Below are 20,988 nucleotides of genomic sequence, written 5' to 3' on the forward strand. Positions count from 1 at the left end.
CCAATCGGTAAATGCTACACTTTTGGAGCTAATATGCGTAAGTCTACGTACGGCCGAGATGCTGACAGCTGATGGCAAATGGCATAAAAAAAAAGGCAAAAGCCAGAAAAAAAGGCGTCTGCGAAATGTTGCACGCACTGTGCGCTCTGGCTTTGCCAGTGTGTGAAACAGAAGCGCCGTGAAACAGAAGACGCTTCGGTAACCCGATATTATCATTAATACGAAAGCAGCTGACAACGAGAGCAGCGACCACAACAATTTGATAAAGTATCATCTAGAGAGAGTGGGAGAGAGAGAGGGAGAGGGAGAGGGAGAGAGAACGCCCCGAGAAGTGGTTGTCAAGTGGATGCCCAGTGCTGGGTGGGCGGGCAGCAGCTCTCGAATGCTGCGTTTTCAGCTATTTTTAGCTAATTATAATTTATGCTCAAACTGAATGAATATCTGAAATGGTCGCGAGCAACTTGTGCAGTTACATGGATCGGATTGAGCTATAAATACATATATACACGTATATTTATGTTTGACTTGAAATCAAAGCCAAGCATGCGCTGACAATTCCGCCAATGGGCAGCCAGACAGCTCAGCTCCTGGCAGCAGGATAAGCCTCCCTCCCACTCAATGTCAAAGCCAAAGTCAATTTAAATGGATGATGACCCACAAAGCGAAATTGTTTTTGCCAACGGCTCTTTGTGAATGATTTGTAATTGATACTTGATCTGTTGAAGCGTATAAAAGCCACTTTAGGCGTTGGCATTACGTCACCTTGGCTCAAAGTCGCAGTCGTAGTCGCAGTCGCAGTCGCAGTCGCAGTGACAGTCACAGATTTCAGTCAGCTCAGTTTCAGATACAATTCGAGAGGCGGTCCGGGCTTCAGCTCCGGGCAATTGGGTTAGAACAACAGCAGCAAGATAAAGCAAGAAAAATACAGAGAGAAAAAAAGCAAGAGCACATGTGCCCCGAGCTACTGTAAAATCTTAGTTAATCTAACCAATTTTGTATGCTCTACCCGAACATACATATGTATGTATGTAAATACATAAACCCCTTTCACTCTATGAAAGTGCAATTCGCATACATTTAACAGCTCTTATAGAGTTCAATGATCTTTGTTTCTATATAAATTTGATATTTGCTTTATTGCATTTCAATTATTCATGTTCGGAACATAAATGTCGCGTTACATGACTTTGTTTTGGACCAGCGTAACGTGACTTTTCCTGAGAATCTCATATAATCAGTGAATTTTCATGAAATGCTCAAATTATTTATTTATCTTTAATATCAAGGGATTTTTCCTTTGATCTATCGCAGATATCTACAGCAGAGATCTGCTGAACCAACATAGGTGTATCTAGAATTTATCTTATTTAATCATGAATCATGACATAGTAAGAGAACTTTGTATTTGCTTAGAGTATACTAAAAAAAAAAAAACGAAAACTAAATGGCAAACTGAATCATACCAAAAAGCGACATCCAACGATCTGAGCAACTGGACAACTCGATGCTGATCGAGAACGAGTAAGAGCAGCAGCAGCAGCAGCAGCCACAACAACAACAACATCAATAATAAACCCGCTTGACTTTGCCTCAAGTTCGTAGCGGAACAGCTGTTTTTGCAGCAGCGCTTGACGTCGCTGCTAACGTTGGCGTCGCTGCTTCAGCTGCTGTTGCCGCTGCGCGACTGCGGCTGCTGTTGGTGTCGCTTCACGCTTCGGAAATTTTCGAGAGATTTTCAGCGTCAAGCTCGGAATCTGAAACTGGTCTTAAACGCGTGCGTCTCTCAGTCTTAGTGTGTGTGTATATAATGCGTATATAAATCATAAATTTTTATACGAGTAATTTAAAAGTTCAGCGGCAGCAACAACAACAACAACAACAACTACGACAAGCACAGCAGCCGAACATTAAATCGAAACGTAATATACATTTGCCAAATTAATTCTGTTGTTGACTTTAACTAATAAGCTCTTGTCTCGCATCGTGCCCAACATGTGAGCTCATGAATAAAAAATCAGCTGACAAGGACCCAGCTAATTCACAAATATGTAGGAAAAATAAATAAATAAATAAAACAATAATAAAATGTTGCTTGGTGAATCCCAGGCGATATTTTACCATTTCTCCATTTCACCCTCCTCTCTGTCTTCTCACTTGCATTGCTGCACTAATGTTGTCACATTAAATGGCTTACAGGCTGGCCGCAGCCTGAGGGTATTTCCCCAAAGGCAGCGGGCCCAACACTCGAGCACGGGGAACTCCCACACACAATTAACAGCGGCCGCAGCCAGCAATAAAACTGAACTCAAATGAAAGGGAAAAAACATCACGGCTGAGCAGGTCAATGTGCTTTTATCAAAACATTCAAATTGATAATTTAGCACTTATTCAACAATATTATTCAGATATCGCAGATGAGAAGTGTGCATCTGTTAAATACATATGTATATTGAACTTAACATATCCATGTTACGTGCAGTTAACACTTGGCTGCTAATGCTCTGTTAAGTTCGGTTTATTGTTGCATATCAATTTCATGCCTACATAGATAGATCAATATCTCTTATATAGATATTTTAGTATATGCCATAATATACATATTTTGTTAGTTCTAAAAATACTTAAAAGCTGAAATCATTTCAAAATAATTATTGCTATTTTCCGGTCTCGATTTATGATATTTTTACTGCATATTTATATAGAATGTTTTATACAAAATAGTTCACATTCTACAAATAGCAATATTGATCGATATTTATCGTAATTGTTACACTTCCCATCAAATTTATGGGCATTTCTTTGTTGCAAAACCGATAAATTATATTGAAAACAATTTATGGGTATTCCTCATTAAATTCTTATATGAAGGAAAAGCCCTAAACTCTTCCACTTTATGAACGAGTATAAAAATGGTTGACAAAGTGCTCAAAACAAAGAAATACAAAGCAAACACAATAGAAATATTCAAAGCTAATTTGAAACCAGAGCCGAGAAGTGTTCGAGAATAGAATTTGAGCACTTTCTATTGTAGTGCTGCTAGGCACTACAGTTGTTGTTGTACGGCTTACAGATAGAGCAGATCCACTCATATTTGCCACGCTGCACTGCTCCTGCCCTCATAAATAGCTAAGGCGACATTGTTTGATATTGAGATATGCTTACGTAAGTTAACAGCTGTGTGCTCCACCATAAAGTGGATCCCAAGTGATGCCCGCCCTATCGGAACATGGCCCAGAAGTCCACCCACCTCGTACGCCTCAACGCTCGGTTTGTCAAACGTCAAGCGTATTCATGATATTGAAATTCTATACGATATTACACATAACTGCAACTGCACTCACAAAGCCCACTGCAAACCTACGTCAGCTAGTACACTGAGAGAAAAACCTACTTGAATTATCTAATAAAATCGTATACTCATATGTGTACTCTCCAAAGACGTCATAAAAACCGAAAGCTACAGCTTTTCTATAGAAACGATTATACGAAAAGAAAACAAATACCCACAAGTGCATGAGAATCGTATTCCAATGCCCGAATCGAAGCGAGAAATGGGCGAGAGAGTCGGGAGTGCACGACTGGTAGATACTCTGAGCTCTGATCGGGCAGTTTTCTGGTTTTCTAAGTGAGCTGAGCTCGGGACAGGTTAGACTACGTTCGCTAAAAATTGTATACTCCTTATATGTGGGATATTGTTTATTTTGGGAGGAATAGATAACTGAGATAACTTCATACAACTTGAGTTCATGTCGATCTTACACGAAATTGGTATTTACAATGGCAGCAATAATTTATAAGAGCTAAAATTACAAATTCTATTCATTTTAGGCTGAATCCCAATTCGACTTCGATATATACGTAGGGCGACAAACTTCGTTTCAGCAGACAAAATAATTGAGTTGAAGGCCTTAGTATATACCAACCAGATTTCTTATTTATGTAGATATAATATAAGGTACATAACATTAAAATGGTAGCCATCCATTGATGCATGCATTGCATTTGAGTGCGCTGGAAATTTGGTTCAAGTCACAATTTGATTAGATTTTTAGGGCTCAGCATTGCGAGTACTTTCAGGCTGTAATGGTGCATAACAGTTATTGCAATCATATTTTTATGTTTAGCATATTGAGAGGAGACGCTGGGGATATTGTAAGCTGCTGCAGGGCAGACGCAGTGTCGCATCTGCCTCACACAATTTCGATATTAGTATCGATGTTGTTGCCAACTTGCTGCAGGCGGTAAATTGGCTTGTGGCTTGTTGGTTTTCTGCTCTGCTGGCCCGCTGGCCTGTTGGCCTGTTGGCCAGTTCGGCTAGTTTTCATGTTTTAATGGTCAAGTGTCTATGGCGCCACTAAAAACTGGGGCGGCGAAGGCGTGGCCAGGCATTGTTAACGACCTGCAACGCACGAGGCGACCATAAAATGCATTTAGTGCATTTGGCCAAAGGAAATGTTTATGGCCAAGTGTCTGCACAACGCACTTGTGGGAGGCTGATTGCCCCTGAGTTTCCAGAGAGTAAGAGAGTGAGCCAAGCAGGGATCACCCACCAATGGGAGACTTCAAGATCGCACAAGCTTTCAAATTGAACTAGAAACAACTTCAAGGAACAACAGCTGAAGAGCAGAGAATTTAGAGCAGAGAGTTTGAAGTTGAAAGTGCCAGAGTTGCCACATATGTATATAAAACAAATGGAGAATGGTTAAAAGTTAGAGATAAATTTCTTGGGTACATCTGGATGAATGCCAATATATAATTCTTGAATTTAAAACTTGACAAAGACATTAAAATTATTTATGTTTTAGCTCTATATACATTTGTAATTAAATATATTTTTTTGCAATCTATATATTTATACACAACCCAAAATTCATAGTTTTAGCAAATCCAACTATTTTTGTTAGGAATTCTAGCTTTAAAGTTAGTTACTTTACATGAACAGAGATTAGGTACATTTCCAAAGAATCTGGTACTTTTGCTTGTCCTCTTTGGTACGAAGCATTTCGCTCAAGTGGCAACCGTGGCTGAGAGCTGAGAGCAGAGAGCAGGCAGCAGGCAGCAGGCAGCGAGCGATCGTCGGCTTCGGGTGGCAGTTTATGTTTTCTGCTGCCGCTGCTGTTGCTGCTGCTGCTGCTGCTGCAGTCGGCGTCGGGAAGTGTAGAATGCAACAAAACAAAAACACCAGGCACGAATGCAAAATGAGCAGCATTTGTAAATGTTGTTGTTGTTAGTGTTGGTGCTGGTGTTGTTTGCTTGTCTGTTGCTCCGCTTAACTGGGAAGAACAGCAAACACGAGTACAAGCACAAACATAAACACAGAAACAAAAGCAGAAAGGTAAACATATCAACTCACCAATAACATACGCTCACAAACACACGCACAAAAAAAAAAAAAAAAAAAAAAACAAAACAAAGCGTGTCGCAGGTAAACTAATTAAGAGGTAAACACACAACACAACACCACACAGCACAGGAAAAAAAATTGAACAAACAACACGAACAAATGCAATTATTATTACAATATTTGTTTATTACTATTATAATGCATAAGCTAAAATATATAAATAGATTAATTACTTTGAAAACCACGTTTTGGATGTTTATGGGACTCCAAACTTTCAACGGCGAAGTCGCGGTCGCGGTCGCCGTCAGCGTCACCGTCGCTGTTGACGTAGTTGCAGCGACGCTGACAAGAATGCAGCTAAAATAAAAACACACACACTCACACACTTCTCTTGCTATAGTTGTTGTTGTTGTTGTTGCAGTGAGAGAAGTCGGCAAATTGTTATTGTTGTTGCCGCTCTTATCGCACGTCCCTCAGCAGCCACGTTCAGTTTTTAGTTTTGATTGTTGTTATTGTTATTGTTGTTATTGTTGCCGTTTGTCTAGTTCGTATTTGACTAAATGTTACTATGATTTATTTTAGTTTCATTTAGCATTTATTTATTTGAGTACAATTGCGATTTAAGGAAACAGCGGACATTACATTGTTTGTAAACACACATTCACTTGGCCATCAGCAACAAATGACAACACGAACTGAAACTGAAACACGCGCGCATTTTGCGGCACTGATGCAAAATGTTGCGCGCGCGAGCGTCACACGTCCGCCTCATTCGGCTTCGTTTTTGTTTCTGAATTATCGACGGCATGCATTTGCTTTAAATACCGCGTTGTTATCGATAACTATTCGGGTAGCTTAACAGCTAAAAATACGAATTCTTCACAAATTCTGTACATTGGCAGTGCCATTTGGAGCTTAACAGTACGCTTTGATGTTAGCAACATAGGTTCAGTCAACGTGCTGTTAGGTCTCCTGGTATTCAAACTAATAAAATGCTTGGCTTATGCATTATGAAAATTGTTTGAATTTTCGGCTTGATCAATTGAGCATTAATTTTTGCAATTTATTATATGCAAAATATTTACATATCTATATTTTCATAATATTTGCATAGCTTAATATTCTTTTGGCAATGCCAACAATTGTTTTCAGTTATCAGGAGCTCCCAAAACTAAATTAATTATATGCGGAAATACACACACAAAAAAAAAAAAAACATAGACTAAATTAATTCAATTGCCGGACGTGACCACTGCAGAGGATGCTGCTAATTGGAATATGATTATGATGATACTGATGATGGTGATGATGATGATAATGATGATGGTGCTGATGATGATGACAATTAAAAATTATAAACATAATTGCAAATAGAATTAGCTAGCCTTGATTAGTTGGGGCGAACCGCTAATTAAAATGCGCTTCTGCTAATTAACTGTTGGCTGGAAATCAAATCATATTAATTTTAATTAAAAGGGACACAAAGTTCAACTCACAGAAAGTAACTTCCCGCCAGCCATCCTGCCAGCCATCCTGCCAGCCATTCGTCCACCCGTCCACCCACACAGCATTGGGCAATTCATCAGCGTTTGTCAAGCCGGCAACGTTTATAAATCTTTGAAGCTGTCGAATTAAGTGCAGCCATTCATGGACACGACCCGAGTTCACTGTACCTCCGACGCGTCGGGCCGACGGGATGGGCTGTGGGGCAATAATTCTTGGTGTGTACCGCTGTCAATTAGAAGTTGCTGCGGCTCCCAACTTGCAGCTCAACTCGGCGTACACAGATCCAAGAACGTTTCCCTTTTTGCTTGACACATCAAATTCATTTTACATCAAATTATAAAGTTCTCTCTCAGCGGTTTTTTGTGACAGTTTGAGCGGCTGACGGCATCTGAAGCTACTGGCAAAAAGGGGAATTCTTATACATAGTTATGTTTAATTTGATAAATTTATGAGCATATAAATATATAAATAAATAAAAAAAAAATATAACCTTACAAATATTTATTTATTTATTTTTCATTTATATTCAAATTTCAAATTTCTTTCTAAACATACATATTGTTCATTTTATATATGAATATATATATATATAATGTTACAATGTAACTTTTTAAATTTTTTGCAGTTTTTCATTGTTTCTTTAAATTACTTCAGCTATATAATGTCAAAAAAATATTTAATAAAGATTGCATATACATATAGATATTTAACGGGTCAATATGTTTCCAGAAAGTATTCCTCTTTTTTTCTTATATTTACTTTTGTGGCAAACCAAAATTTGTAGTTCCAAGAAAAAATTAGAAACATTTCGCAATATCTGAAAAACATCTAATGATGAAAGTTAGAAAGTATTTCTTGGGTCTAGTCTCTTCAAGTCGAACTTTTCCTCAAATTTAAGTACCCTTAACAAAGTAGTATATTCAAGTATATTCAATTTTTGTGATAATAAACTCATTAAACAATAACTCTATATTCTAGTTTGGATCGAGTTAATCCAATACATCTGTATAACCATCTGTGTGTATACTTTGAACTCGAGAACTTCAAATGCCAAATGCTCGAGAACTGCAATTTGAAACGTTCACTCCCATATATTATATCATTTTGGTTAGTACAAAAACTTCTGTTTAGAGAGATTTTGTGAAAGTGAAAAAGGGATTTCATATTAAATAATATTTTAGTCATTCTCAATAAAAAACTTGTTTGGGAAAATACTTCAGCATTTTCAGGGTATTAAATGTTATTACCTACGTTTGAGTTGGGCACATTATTGCAATTGGGTCAAATCGAGCAGGGCTCCTTGCTGCTGGTACATTTACTTGAGGAAAAGGACATTCAGAGCAGACACTGTAAGAAAAACAAAAGTAGATTCAAATCAGCTCAATCAAAGAGCTGATCTATCGATACCTCTATGAAGCAGAGGCTATTGAGCAATTGGAATGAAATAAGGTCTATAAGAAAGAATTTCTGTGCGAGAAAGTCACCAAGTTTCTCCCAGTGTAGCCGCAAAATGCCATACGAAACCTTAATTACAGCTGCACGTTTGCCAAATCTGTGAGTCTGAGAATTTGCTGCATCGTTGCATCAGAATGAGCAATACCTGATGCAACAGGTGTTGCCTCCGATTACATTGCCCATAAAATATGGTAAGGGTGATACAGAAAGAGAGAGGGAGAGAGAGAGAGAGAGAGAGAAAGGCGGGACGTCAAGTGGAGCTACGCACATGTTGCATGCTCGTATTGCGTTGCATCGTTGATTGGGCTGACTAATTGGTGTTGCCAGGCGTCGTTGCCGCTTTGCGCCGCCTTTTGGCAGTAAAATGATGCGAATCGTAACCGGAGAAAGTAAATACAAATACAAATGCAAATGCAAGTGCCAATGCCAATGCAGCCGTTGCACCTTCAAACGTGCTCTGCAATTAACACAAATTTCAATTGCATTTCTTGATTACAGATGCAAGCGAGGCTTTGGCTTCTAATTGAATTCCTTTGTACGAGCGTTGATTACCTTTTATTCAAGGCAAATGCATGACACAAATCTGATGAAATGATTTATATATTGAATCATTCATTGTGCACTCGCTCAATAAAGATGTTCAGCGTAAATCTCACTTAGATTTCAATTAAGGGCCGGCTTGTCACACACAAAGACTTCATGCATATCAACTGTCAGCATCATCATCTGAGCTTAGTCATGCTGATGCTGCTTCCCAGGTGACGATGAAATGCGTCAATGCCAGCAGCAGCAGCAACAGCAGCAGGAGCTCAACATGTGGCCTGGTTGCAGCTCTATAGAAATAGACAGAAAGATTAACGCATCGAGGGTATAATGTTGTGATGCTTGATGCTGCTACAAGGATGACAGTGTGTGGTACGCTCTCTGCGCCCCTCTCTCTCTCTCTCTCTCTATATGTATATATACATATATACAATACAGTATATATATTTATATCTTTGTTGATTGGTTTGTCATCATGAAGACGCCTGTGCACTTGGAGCGCATTGAAATATTCAAGTCTTACATAAATTTAGCTATAAAGCTTCAAGCTGTTGCACCCACGCACACACACGCACACACACACACACATGTTTGCCTTGCAGGCTGCAATTACATTTATGACCGGCGGGGCTATGCGGCGTATGCGTATTTATTATGGCGCGCGCATAAAAGTATGCTATAAAATTTGGTGAAAGTTTCAAGTGTCACTGGAGCAAGTACACGAATTTGTTGCTCAATCCGAGCATGTTCAGGACTCAGTACAGCTTACGAGCATATGGAGCAACTCATTATATGGAGAGGTGGGGCCTAACAATTGTGAACTGTAAGGTTTATGGAGAGGCAATTTGCAGTACAAAAAACTGCGTTAAATTTGGAGTAAAAACAGCGAATTTGGCCTTATTTGGCATGGTTTATTCCATATCAATGAACGCTGACGAATCAACATATTAAAAACTGAAAGAGACCCAAAAGCCTCGCACAGCGATCCAAATTTGAATGCGATGAGGCGGCGTCTTGCGATATGCGTGAATTCCATTTCATTTCATTCGTATGCAAATATTTCCCAGACTGAAACTCTGCTGGTGTGAATGTGTGTGTGTGTGTAAGTGTATTGTGCTGCATTTTTGGCGTGTGAGTGTGCGTGTGCGTGTGTGTATGCGTGTATGTATGCTTGTCATTTCAAGACTTAAAGTATTAAATGAAAATGGAAATGGAGAGGCACACTTTAGGCTCAAGGCTGCTCTTTTCTTAGAAGCCTTTGTGCATCCACACACACTTTAATTGGCCCACGCAAATTGATAATTGAGTCAAACGATAGCATTGTGACTCTTCTGGCTAGCCACGCCCCATCCAATTATGCGGGCGTTCGCGTGCCACACGATTAACAAGAGCCATTGATAAACATGAAATGCGAGTAGTGGACGGCGGACGACGGGCGACGGACGGTGGACGAACCAAAGCCAGCACCATTCAAAAGCGCCAAACAAAAGTTCCTTTTTGCTTTTCCTCACACAAGGACAAACATGCATTCAATGCCACTCGGTGGAGCTGTAGGGCACTGAGGCAGCGGGGCTATGGGGCTATGGGCAGTGCCCTGTTGACTATGGACGCACTGCTCTGCCGTGAAATGAGTTACTGTGTGTGTGTGTGTGAATGTGCGTGTGTGTGTGGCCGTGTGAAACTCGTTTGCCTGCAGCTTAACATTTAATATACAGCCTTCATATGGCACGTGGTGCTAGAGCTTCTCCATTTCCATTTCCATTTCCATATTTTCAATCTCTATCACTCAGTTGAATTGTTTGGCCGACTGAATGGTGGAACGACCAAATTTTGCTCCTTTTTTTATTCTATGTTAAGAGTTATCGTAGGGCCTATCATGAACCACCAGAGAGTAACTGATTTCTCAATGTTGGTGCAATCGAGCTGAAGATTCAATATATTATTCCAATTGATTCTATTAACTTACAATGAAATGACATAACTTTAGTATATATTCTAATTATAAATGTTGAATGTGATTGATAGCTTTGGGAGCTGGGAAATATCTATATAGAAAGTAGTCTCAGTCTTGCTGAGTCTCTCAACAGATGAAATGGAAGGCAAATGAAGACAGTTAAGAAGTTAACTGAGTTCCAAATTATTGCCTGGAAATATTGCTCGCTAAATAACAATTTCGATAATATCTAAAAGAAATGCGCAGGTAAGTCGAAAAACCAAACTAGTGAATCACTGGCAAGTTGCAACACAGTTGTTCGTAGGAAAAGTCTATCCAAATGGGAATAGTTTAGAAATAACGAATTGCCGTTCATCACCAAGAACTAATTAATCCGTGAGTCAGCTCAATTTTGTGGAGTGAGCAGCACATAGAGCTAGCGAAGTAAGAATTCAGTTAAGAAACTTACTAAAATAAAGTAATCAACTAGAAAGTTAATCAATTATATTATTCTGTGCCATGAGAGATATGGAGATTTCTCTTTCGCGTTTCTCCCTCCCATACAGTTCTCATCTCTTTTCCATTCTCGCTTCCACTCTCTCCCCTTCGTCCTTACCCTTCACTCTCATTCCCACTCCTTTTTCTCTCTCTCCCTCACTCTTTCGCTCTAACTCTATGTCTCACTCTCTCTCTCGATCTTACTCACTCTGTCTTACTCTCCCTTTTCCTGTCTCTCTGTCTTCCTTCCTCTCACGCTCTCTCTCTCTTCCCCCTATGCATATCTCTTATGCTCTCTACATCTCCCCCTCTCACCAAATTTCTCTTGCTGACTCTATGAATTCCTTTATAGAGAGGTTAGAATAGGGGCTATCTCTATCTCTCTCTCTCTCTCTCTCTCTCTCTCTCTCTCTCTCTCTCTAGCTCTTTCCGTTTTCTTGCCCACTTCCCTTCTGTGCACACATATTATTCTCTCTGTTTGCTTATAGCTCATGCCCTTGCATTTATTTGACATCAGATGCGAAATCAATTTCGTGAACGTAAAGAAGTTCGAGAGCATAAAATCAAATTAATTTGACCACGCAATCAGAGCGCATCAACAGAAATGCAGCCTTCGGCTGGCAGCTCATATGGCGCAGTCCCCACGACGCTGATGCACAGCGCATTCACAACAACCTCAAGGTCAGTGGCAGGGGAATCAACTGCAGCGGGAGCATAAACATTGTTGTGCCACAAGAAGCCAAAAAATAAAGAATGAAAAAGAAAATATATGACAGGCTAAGGTGAGGCAACCACAAGCTGGGCCAAAGCGGAGGAATGCAAATAGTTCTCAAACAAATAGAATACGCACACAGTATACGTATTCATATCTATATATATATATATATATGTCAGCCTCTAAAATGTTGCCACAAAACGTGAACTGCGTATGTGTCTCTTATAATTCTCAACTAGTTCAACGTTTCGCATCGAAAGGTGTTCACACATATAAATTCAAAGCACTGTTGAAAGTCACAGCGGTTCCAATAGCGAACATTTATAGGTTATGGTTGACCTCAGATGTTAGTTTATTTATTTGTTTGTTCTGTGTGGATATAGATAAGACTGTTTTTATTGGAATCGCCTTAATAAACTGTAATCTGAAAGCCAAGACAAATCTGTCCAGATATTTTTCGATTCGATAAATGGATATTGAATACCTCAACTTCTAGAATGATCAAAATATTATCAAAACATATTTAATCTGATATAAATTAGTCAGTGATATGGAAATGAATGAAAAGTTATCGATATTCATCCTATATTCATAATTATTTTTATGTTTTAACAGAACGATACATCCAATTTGAGTATTCTAACTTTTAGAATGATCAATCGCTTTTTAAAACATTTTTAATATAATGTCCATTTGTATCGTTTCAATAGGAAATACTGAAAATTTATGCTGCAGACGAATCAGTTTAAATGCTTTAACTTTTTTGAATAATCAATTGATTCTTAGACATTTTTAATTCTTAATTAAATTTATTCGATGGGAATGAATAATAAGAAAAGTTGATTCACGCCCTATCTGAGAGAAGCTACAGACTGCTCAGACGAGCGTACCAGCGTAAGAACTGATTGATACTATTCCTAAAAAAAAATCAAAAATGTGGAATGAGAGAAGCCTATTTAAAGACGCCTTAAAAGAAGTTTGGACTATGATTAGAAATTTGTATCAATACATATCTAGTTGTAAGATTCAGCACTTCACTTATTATGAAAGTTTATATTAGTAATGAATACATAACAAGTGCATATAAATTAGGGATTTGATCTCTGACATTGTGCGGCGTAGAAATAGCCCTCATTAATATTTACAATTGAGCAGGGCAGACGAATAACACGAGAGAGCTGACCCTAATGGGAGGGGCAGAGGAGGTGGCTGAGCCACAGACAACAAAGGGGGCTCAGCCAGCAGAGCTTGACCACGACTGCCCACGCCGGCCCAGAGCTCTGACCAGGGGCAGGCAATCGAAAGAATAACAGAGACAGAAGCAACAAACAAACAAAACAGACAAGACGAAGCACAGTTAAAGAAAAAGTGTTTGATGTCGTCGCTGCCGGCTGCTGGCTCGCAGCAGAGACTCGAACAACTCGCATGAATGCGACGTGCCTTTGACTGAGATATGGGGCGACATCCGGCAGCAGGTTGCGGGCTTATATAGACGTGCCTGGGGGCCAACGGCAAATAGCCAACCGGTCATAAGAGCCCCAGCTACATGCACAATCCGAATGTGTGCACGGGTTCGTTTGCCTGGGCCACAATGCGACCCACTTGCCTGGTTGCCTAGCTGCCCAGCTGTATGGCCGCCATTTGGCGCATCGTTTTTCTTCATTGCAATGGCCGAACAACAAAAACAAAAGAAAGCAAACTGACCCAGAACTTAACAGCCCACTGGAGAGGCCGAGGGGTCCATATGAATCTCACGTGCCTCGCGCGTAAATTACAAAGAAAATTTGTGTAGCCGTAGCTCTTGGCCCCACTCAACTCGGCTAGCTGGCCCCACTCAGTTGATGATGATTTGTATAGCTCCCTCGATGGCATTTAGGTAAGATCTACATCGGGGCCGAACAAAGGGCTTACAAATCATTCTGAAAATTAGGCATGCACTGCCTGACTAATTGACTGAGTGGATGACTGGCTGACTGACTAAGTGCCCAACTGACTAACTAATTAGGCAACTGACTAAGCTGCCGATCACCACTGAGGCCCAGCAATTAGTGGACAAAAGCTGTTTTTTCTCATTTCTGAAGCGAGCTGCGCTCACTATTTAATGATATAGCTTCCTCTAATCTGAACCGATTCAAAGTACCTATTCAGGATGTAATGAGTTAAAGCTAAAGCTAAAGGTCACTTTCACTTCACTTCACTTTTGGAATGCCTCATTCCATGTGCAGCAGGAGGCGGCACAGAGGGCATGAAGTATATATACTTTTTTTCAGTGGACGAGCAGAGTGGAACGAGCCAGAGTTCAGTGTAGCTCCCTTGCCTGTATTTTTTTTTTTATTTGTTACAAAATATTGTTAACAATGTTTTAGTATGCTTTATAAAAATTTCATCAAGCTGAAGCGCATGTTGCATGTTGCTAAACAATTTTTTTCATGGGAAACTGTGTATGAAAAAAGTTTGGAGTGGAATGCAATATAAATATGGTATTTGTGCACACACGTGAGAGAGAAAGGTAGAGAGAGGGAGAGAAAGAGAGAGAGAGAGGGCACACAAGTAGCTGGTCAGTGGTTAAAGAGGCTGCAAATGCTTTAACACCAAAAAAGGAAGAGAAAGGAAAACAGAAAGTGAAGCATGTAGAACAACAAAAGGGGGCAACAAGATTAAGAGGCCACAAACGACATTTTGACTGTCAGCTGCGTGCGTGCTGCGATTTGTGGCAGACACGTACGGGGCATGGCCATTAAGTGAAAGTTGGTATCCGAGTAGATTAAAATTGAATTAGGCGGCCAACAGCAGCAGCAGCAGCAGCAGCAACAGCAGCAGCAGCAGCAGCGCCAGCAGTCCGAGTAGTAGCAGCAGCTTAAATGTCCTCAGCATATGTATGTAGTAGGCCTCAAATGGACGCTGGGTGGGGAACTGCTCCCATAACAAGGAACTTCGATGGACAGCAAAAAAGGAAAGAAAAAAGTTGACTGAGCAAGGACAAAAGTTTGACACTGAATAAGCTGGCTTTATATACAAAATATATACATACATATATATATATATATTAATATATATGTATGTTAATTGAAATTCTCTTCATCATGGTAAAATCAATTGGTTTGTGGACTGAGGAACTTGCTGCACAAAATGTGGCCAAAAAACAACAGAAATGAAGAGAACGTGAACGTGGTACGGCGTGATGAATGCAGCGCTATTTAAATGCAAACAAAGCCCCCGCCACGCCCACTTCAATTGGGGATGACATTTCAAATTAAATTATAACGCACAGTTTGATAAGTTAGAAAAGCGTAAAATTGGCAGAGAGGAAGGGCGACAGAGTCGCTATCCAACAGCAGCAGCAGGACGAAACATGATAATTATAACTGTGATCATAATGACGTTAAAATTCAATTATATGCCGGGGCGGGCGGACGAAAAGTTTAAACAATGCAGTCACACTGAAATACGCAGACTGAATGAAACAGCGAGAGCAGCACCGCCCGCAGGCACTACCCGCAGCACCGTCCACTTTCGGTTGCCCACAATTGCCGGCGGTTTAGCTGCAAATTAATTTTTAAGTGACCAAAAACAAAACAAGCCACACAGAAAAGAAACGAACTCCCAGCTAAAGTTGTCCACATAATGGAGAGAAATTGGGAACTTGCTCCAAACTCTGACAATTCAATTTGGCCAAGGACTTTTATGGCTTGAGAGCCGAGACCAAGACGCAACAGACTCCGGGCCAAAGTCTTTAAGTGCTTTTACTGCAGTGCAATGACCAGCTAAATGAATCAATAGTCTTGTCGGATAGCTGGCGAGGGCGGAGATATTAGGACATCAACACAAACACCACCAGCAGGAGCAGGAGCAGGAGGCGGAGTAGCAGTAAGAGCGGCAGCAGCAGCAGCACTACCAAAACCAAAATCACTTTCCGGCGGACTTTACGACTCCAACAGATGATTGACGACAGCTGTAGTGTTGGCTTGAATAGTTTACATTGCTTTAAATGAAGCGATTCTCTAATGCCAAGAGTTGCTTGTGGACAATCGCTGGACCTCTACTGTGTATCTCTATAACAGTAGGACCTATGGAAGGGGGCTGGAGCGCACATTGTCCGTGGCTGAGTCTGATTAGAAATTGCCCACTTAATGCCACGTGAGCGCTGGACGCGACAAATGACACAAAACGCAAATTGTGCCGCGAGGCTACAGTGGCCATTCCACGTCACAGGATGCCGATAAATCAGTTGGCAAACGACAGAAGGCAGAGGGCAGAGCAGGAGGGAAGGACTCCCTCTACGTGTGACTCTCAATAAATGCGATGCGGACACCGACAACACGGCTGACGGCATCAGCCTGGACAGCAAATTATCCGGTTTCCCTTTGATATAGGCAGCACACGGTGGCGCATCAACACATTGGATGCCAGCTACCTGTCCTCACTCTCTCCACCTGTCCGCCCACTCTGCTGCGCTGCTATTCAGGTTGCCGCCAGAGACGCGCGCAAAGCTGACGCCATTGTTGGCCCTTGTTGTTGTTGTTAATGGTGTTCCGCCCCTTGTTGGAGCACCCAGTGACTGTTGACTAACGACTAAGCTGCAATTACCAATACCAATACCAATGCCAATATCTATACCTATACCAGTACCACTTCTCATTCCAATATCAACTGTCGCTCGAGTCCTCACCAAGTGAGCTAGGAGCTTCCTTCCGACAGCTTCCTTGCGTTGACACCTCAACGCGGAACGTTCGAATTAATGAAGCACTTATGTGACGCAGATGCCGACGAACCCAAACATAAAGTATGAATATAAATATGAACATTAGTGCGAATAGGAATAGGCAAATGAATACATGAATATGAATAAGAGTACGCTTCATATGAGCTGGTATGAGTAAGTAAATGTCAGGAAATATCTTCATACTTGAGTGTGAGCATTGAGATGAGTAAGGAAATTATTGAGTAATTGTATAAATATAAGAGTCCATATGAATATATATGAATATATACATATAAATATATATTAGTTCAAATTCATGATCATTTACTTAACAGTTCTCATATATACATACATACATACATATATATACATATAGTGAATGAATATGAATACCAATATAAGTATGGATATGAATGTGAATATCTGAATGAATATGAATATGAATTCAAATATGAAAATAAGTATGAATGTGAGTCTGAGAATTAAAATGAATAGAATTATGAATATGAATATGAATAATATGTAAATATGAATATAAATTTGAATATATATGAATGAATATAAATATGAATGTGAGTATGAATATAATATGAATCTGAATATAAAATATGTATTAATGTGAATATTAACATTAATGTGAATGTGAATGTGATTATGAATAATAATGTGAATATGAATGTGAATAATAATGTATATCTGAATATGAATAAGATTAAGAAAATATATGAATATGTAAATATGGAAAGGAATATTAAATATATAATGAATTGATCCATATCTTCCATGTTTGTCTTATCTTTTATATATTCATATTCATATTCATATTCATATTCATATGTGTGTCTCTTATGTATTTCAGTTCGCAATATATGTACATAGTTCCTGGCCTAATTTAAAGTATTTCTAAACGCAAACACAAGCAACCACAAAAATCGACATCCTATAAGGCTTTCCTAACACGCACGACTTTATTCAGTGTTTTTTATAGCCTCTGAATAACATCGGAGGTCGTCTTGCTCCGGCCAAAGACAAGCGGAATTGATTCCATCGGATAATCAAAGCTGCTGGATTTATTAAGCCTTAATTTGCCCCTGGATGGACGAGTGGATCACTGGGCGAGTGGATGTGTGGGCGTGTGGGCGAGTGGGTGGCTGGGCTGTCTGTACGCTCTGCGGCCGTATATGGCCGAGTGAATAGCCGGCATTGCGATGGAAGTCACGAACAAATCATTTGCTTTCCCATAAGTTGATTGTTTACAGTACTGGCTACAAGGTGCGTTAAATTTCACACCCAATTTAATTGATATCAAAATGCGTCGGGTCGCGGCTTTTCCACCCGTTGCGTGCTTGTTCTCCCTTTTTTACGGTGAGTTCAAGTGCCCAAGGCTTTATTAGAGGTCGAGCACCAACAGTTTGTGACGCCTTGATTTATATTAATTCATCCATAGCCGCTGGGCTGACTGGCTAACTGAGTTACGACAGGTCAGAGTGGGCGAACATGTAAGCCAATTAAAGTTACCAGTTGGGTCAAAAGAGCCAAAGAAGGCAAGTACAAAAAGTCATTCATAGACGTGTAGAAGCAAACATAACCGTATCAAAATATACACACCAATGGACTCTATTAGGCTAGCTCTTGTATCGCATTAATATTTTAATCTAAAGCTAAATCTGTTTGGGACAAACGCTGCATTCACTCAAGCTTTACTCTATCTCAGTTCAGGTCCGATCACCCCTATGACTGTTTGTCGCGACACTGAAAGAAATCGAGTGTATTATTTATAATGAATAATGAATAACACATAGCAAATATTCATAACATTTCCATAAGCTAAGCTCGTCGCTGTCTGATAATCCTTAATAGTTTAATCATATAGGCAAACCATCGGGGTTTCTTGTTTTTTCAGAGTGTAGCGCTTTGCTGACCCATAAAATGCTATCAGACGCTTGCTGTGATGTCTGTCTGTGTGTGTGCCCAAAAAAGAGAGAGTGAGAGTGAGAGAGAGAACAAAACACAAACAATTCAGCCAACAAGATGCCTTTTCTTCTTTTTGTTATTTTTGTTTTTTTTTTTTTTTTTTTGCTTACGGCTAGCGACACAAGTTGCCTGAGTGCTGGCCAAAAGTTTTGAACTGGTTCAAAAGGTCGATTGCAAAAGCAACTTATGTCACAACTAATTGAAACATTTAACTAACTTTAGACTAATAGCTCTAATAGCTACATCAATTAACAAAGTTCGTCAAAGGAGCGTAAAATGAACTAGTTCAGCTAGTTCAATACGGCTATCATTGCCAGCTGGCGGCACTCAATCATTTGCTTGGCAGCACTGCCACCGAGTCTTTTGATGAAGCGTTCATTTTAATTGCTCATCATGAGTGAAGCAAAGTGGTTGCGGTGGTGCAAAGTGGTTGAAGGACTCGCCCGCTGTGCTTTAACTTTTTCTCTCTCTCTCTCTCTCTCTCTGTTCCTCTCTATTCTATATGTATATTATTTTTTCTGGTCAACGAACTTTGACGTGTCACCCAACACGGCCCGAACTGTTGGAGCATTTCTTTATTTTTTTTTTTTTTGTGTACAACTTTTTTCTAACTCGGACGGCATACCAAGGTCATAATTATGCGCAGCCATTCCATTACACACGCACGCACACACACACAGACACGCACACTCTATCATTGACATTTGTAATCTGGCATCATCGGACATGACACAAACACGATTATTGTGCGTTCATTTGAGGTTATGGCGTTGGCAACGTGCTCATGGGTTTTATTTCCTTACACCCTGTACACACAACTAAATAACTGCATGATCAGGCAGAGAATGTGAAAAAGAGAAGGGCAAAGTCAGATAGCCCTAGAACAAAAAGTATTTAAAAATAATAATAAAATATATATACAATAAACTGAACTAGAAATTTAAAAGCAAAAAACTCACGCCTAGACTTTACAATAATCTAGTAAGAACAGTTTCTATGTTGATCAATCTGTGAACTATTCTTAAACAAGCTCAAACTTAATTCACAGATCATTCATTCTTAATTGATTTTACAGAGTATTGCCAAGTCATCGTCTGTTCTGTGACGGCTTCGACGCTTGCCTTTGTTATGCTGGTGAGCCGTTAGTTGGCTAATATTATTGCTGAATATATCAATTAATCGAGCATACTGTCGAATCATTCGTCCGACGCATCGCATCGAGGGCAACGCGGTCGATGTACGGGTAATTTGGCAATGGGTGGAAAAATCCATCAGTGGGCCACAACAAGGCATATTGTGTTATCTAAAATAAATGATATGTTAAGTACTCTATGTATATGTATCTAAAGTTTGTTGCCATCGAATTAGCTGGGCTCAAACTGGACATTGCGAATTGACCGAAAGATCTAGGAATTTGTGTCTAACCAAAGTTCATTTACGAATTTAATACCCTACATTTATTGATCATGAGCAATTGTATGTAACAGTAAATAGGATATACTCGTATTGCCAATGCATCGTACATATATTATAAATCAGGACTTAGCCTTGTTCGTCTACCCATCCATTTGTCAACAATCTGAGTTCATTCATCGTACGGTAAGAGCGACAGTCATCCTATATCATATAAGCATTTACCTATATTTAGATTCAGGAATACTCGGCACGAACTTCAGGGTATCGGCTAGTCAATCACACCCACTACAACACTTGTTCGATTTAGCATGCAATGAAGAATTTTACTCAGGGCCTGTTTCAGTCACAGAATTGCGTGTTTTGCGTTCTCTTAACTATTTCAATTAATTTCTTGGCCAGCAAACAAGAAAATTTCCCAGTTGCCACTTGGCACAAATTGTGTTTACATGTCTCACAGTTTTTAATCGCATTTTTAGAACAAATCAGAGTAAACAAACGCAAGTGTAAATTAATTATTTTCAGCCAAAAGGCAGAACCAAACTGTAGCCAACGAAGAAGGCTGAAATTCCAAGAAGTCACTTCATCTAAATACAATTTAATATGTATCTTAATTTTCAACAGCTCAATGCATATAATTAAAAGGCATCGGTCACGTCCGCTATATTCCTCTATTCATCACGCGCTTTATGAGGCGGAATTTAACTTACTCATGTGAGTGAGCCTTGCTTGATCAATATTATTATTGTAAGAATATTAGATGAGTATTGCGGCCTTATCGTAAGTATTTCGTTCCATAGTATTTTTATGGGCAATCAATTGTAATCCCAACTAAAAACAAAAATGAAAGAAATCTTCGAGCAACTTATATTTCAGAACGTGATCATAATATTTACATAAATGAG

The 20,988-nt window shown here is 39.7% G+C and overlaps 2 protein-coding genes across 6 annotated transcripts in view; both read right to left on the bottom strand.

Moving 5' to 3' along the window:
* The window catches only part of Ac13E (Adenylyl cyclase 13E), a 62,926-nt gene extending 56,776 nt beyond the window's left edge, over nucleotides 1-6,150 (bottom strand). For 2 of the 5 annotated variants that reach the window (XM_089263782.1, XM_089263777.1), the window contains exon 1: nucleotides 5,578-6,150. The gene's annotated coding sequence lies outside the window, so the exon portion shown is untranslated. The other 3 variants (XM_089263778.1, XM_089263779.1, XM_089263780.1) reach the window with 3 other exon arrangements.
* The window catches only part of LOC108655760 (uncharacterized), a 173,265-nt gene that overhangs the window by 124,413 nt on the left and 27,864 nt on the right, over nucleotides 1-20,988 (bottom strand). The window lies entirely within an intron of this gene.

The sequence above is a fragment of the Drosophila navojoa genome, chromosome X (assembly GCF_054131105.1).
Source record: "Drosophila navojoa isolate 15081-1374.11 chromosome X, UAZ_NAV_1.0, whole genome shotgun sequence".
Classification (NCBI taxonomy): Eukaryota; Metazoa; Arthropoda; class Insecta; order Diptera; family Drosophilidae; genus Drosophila; species Drosophila navojoa.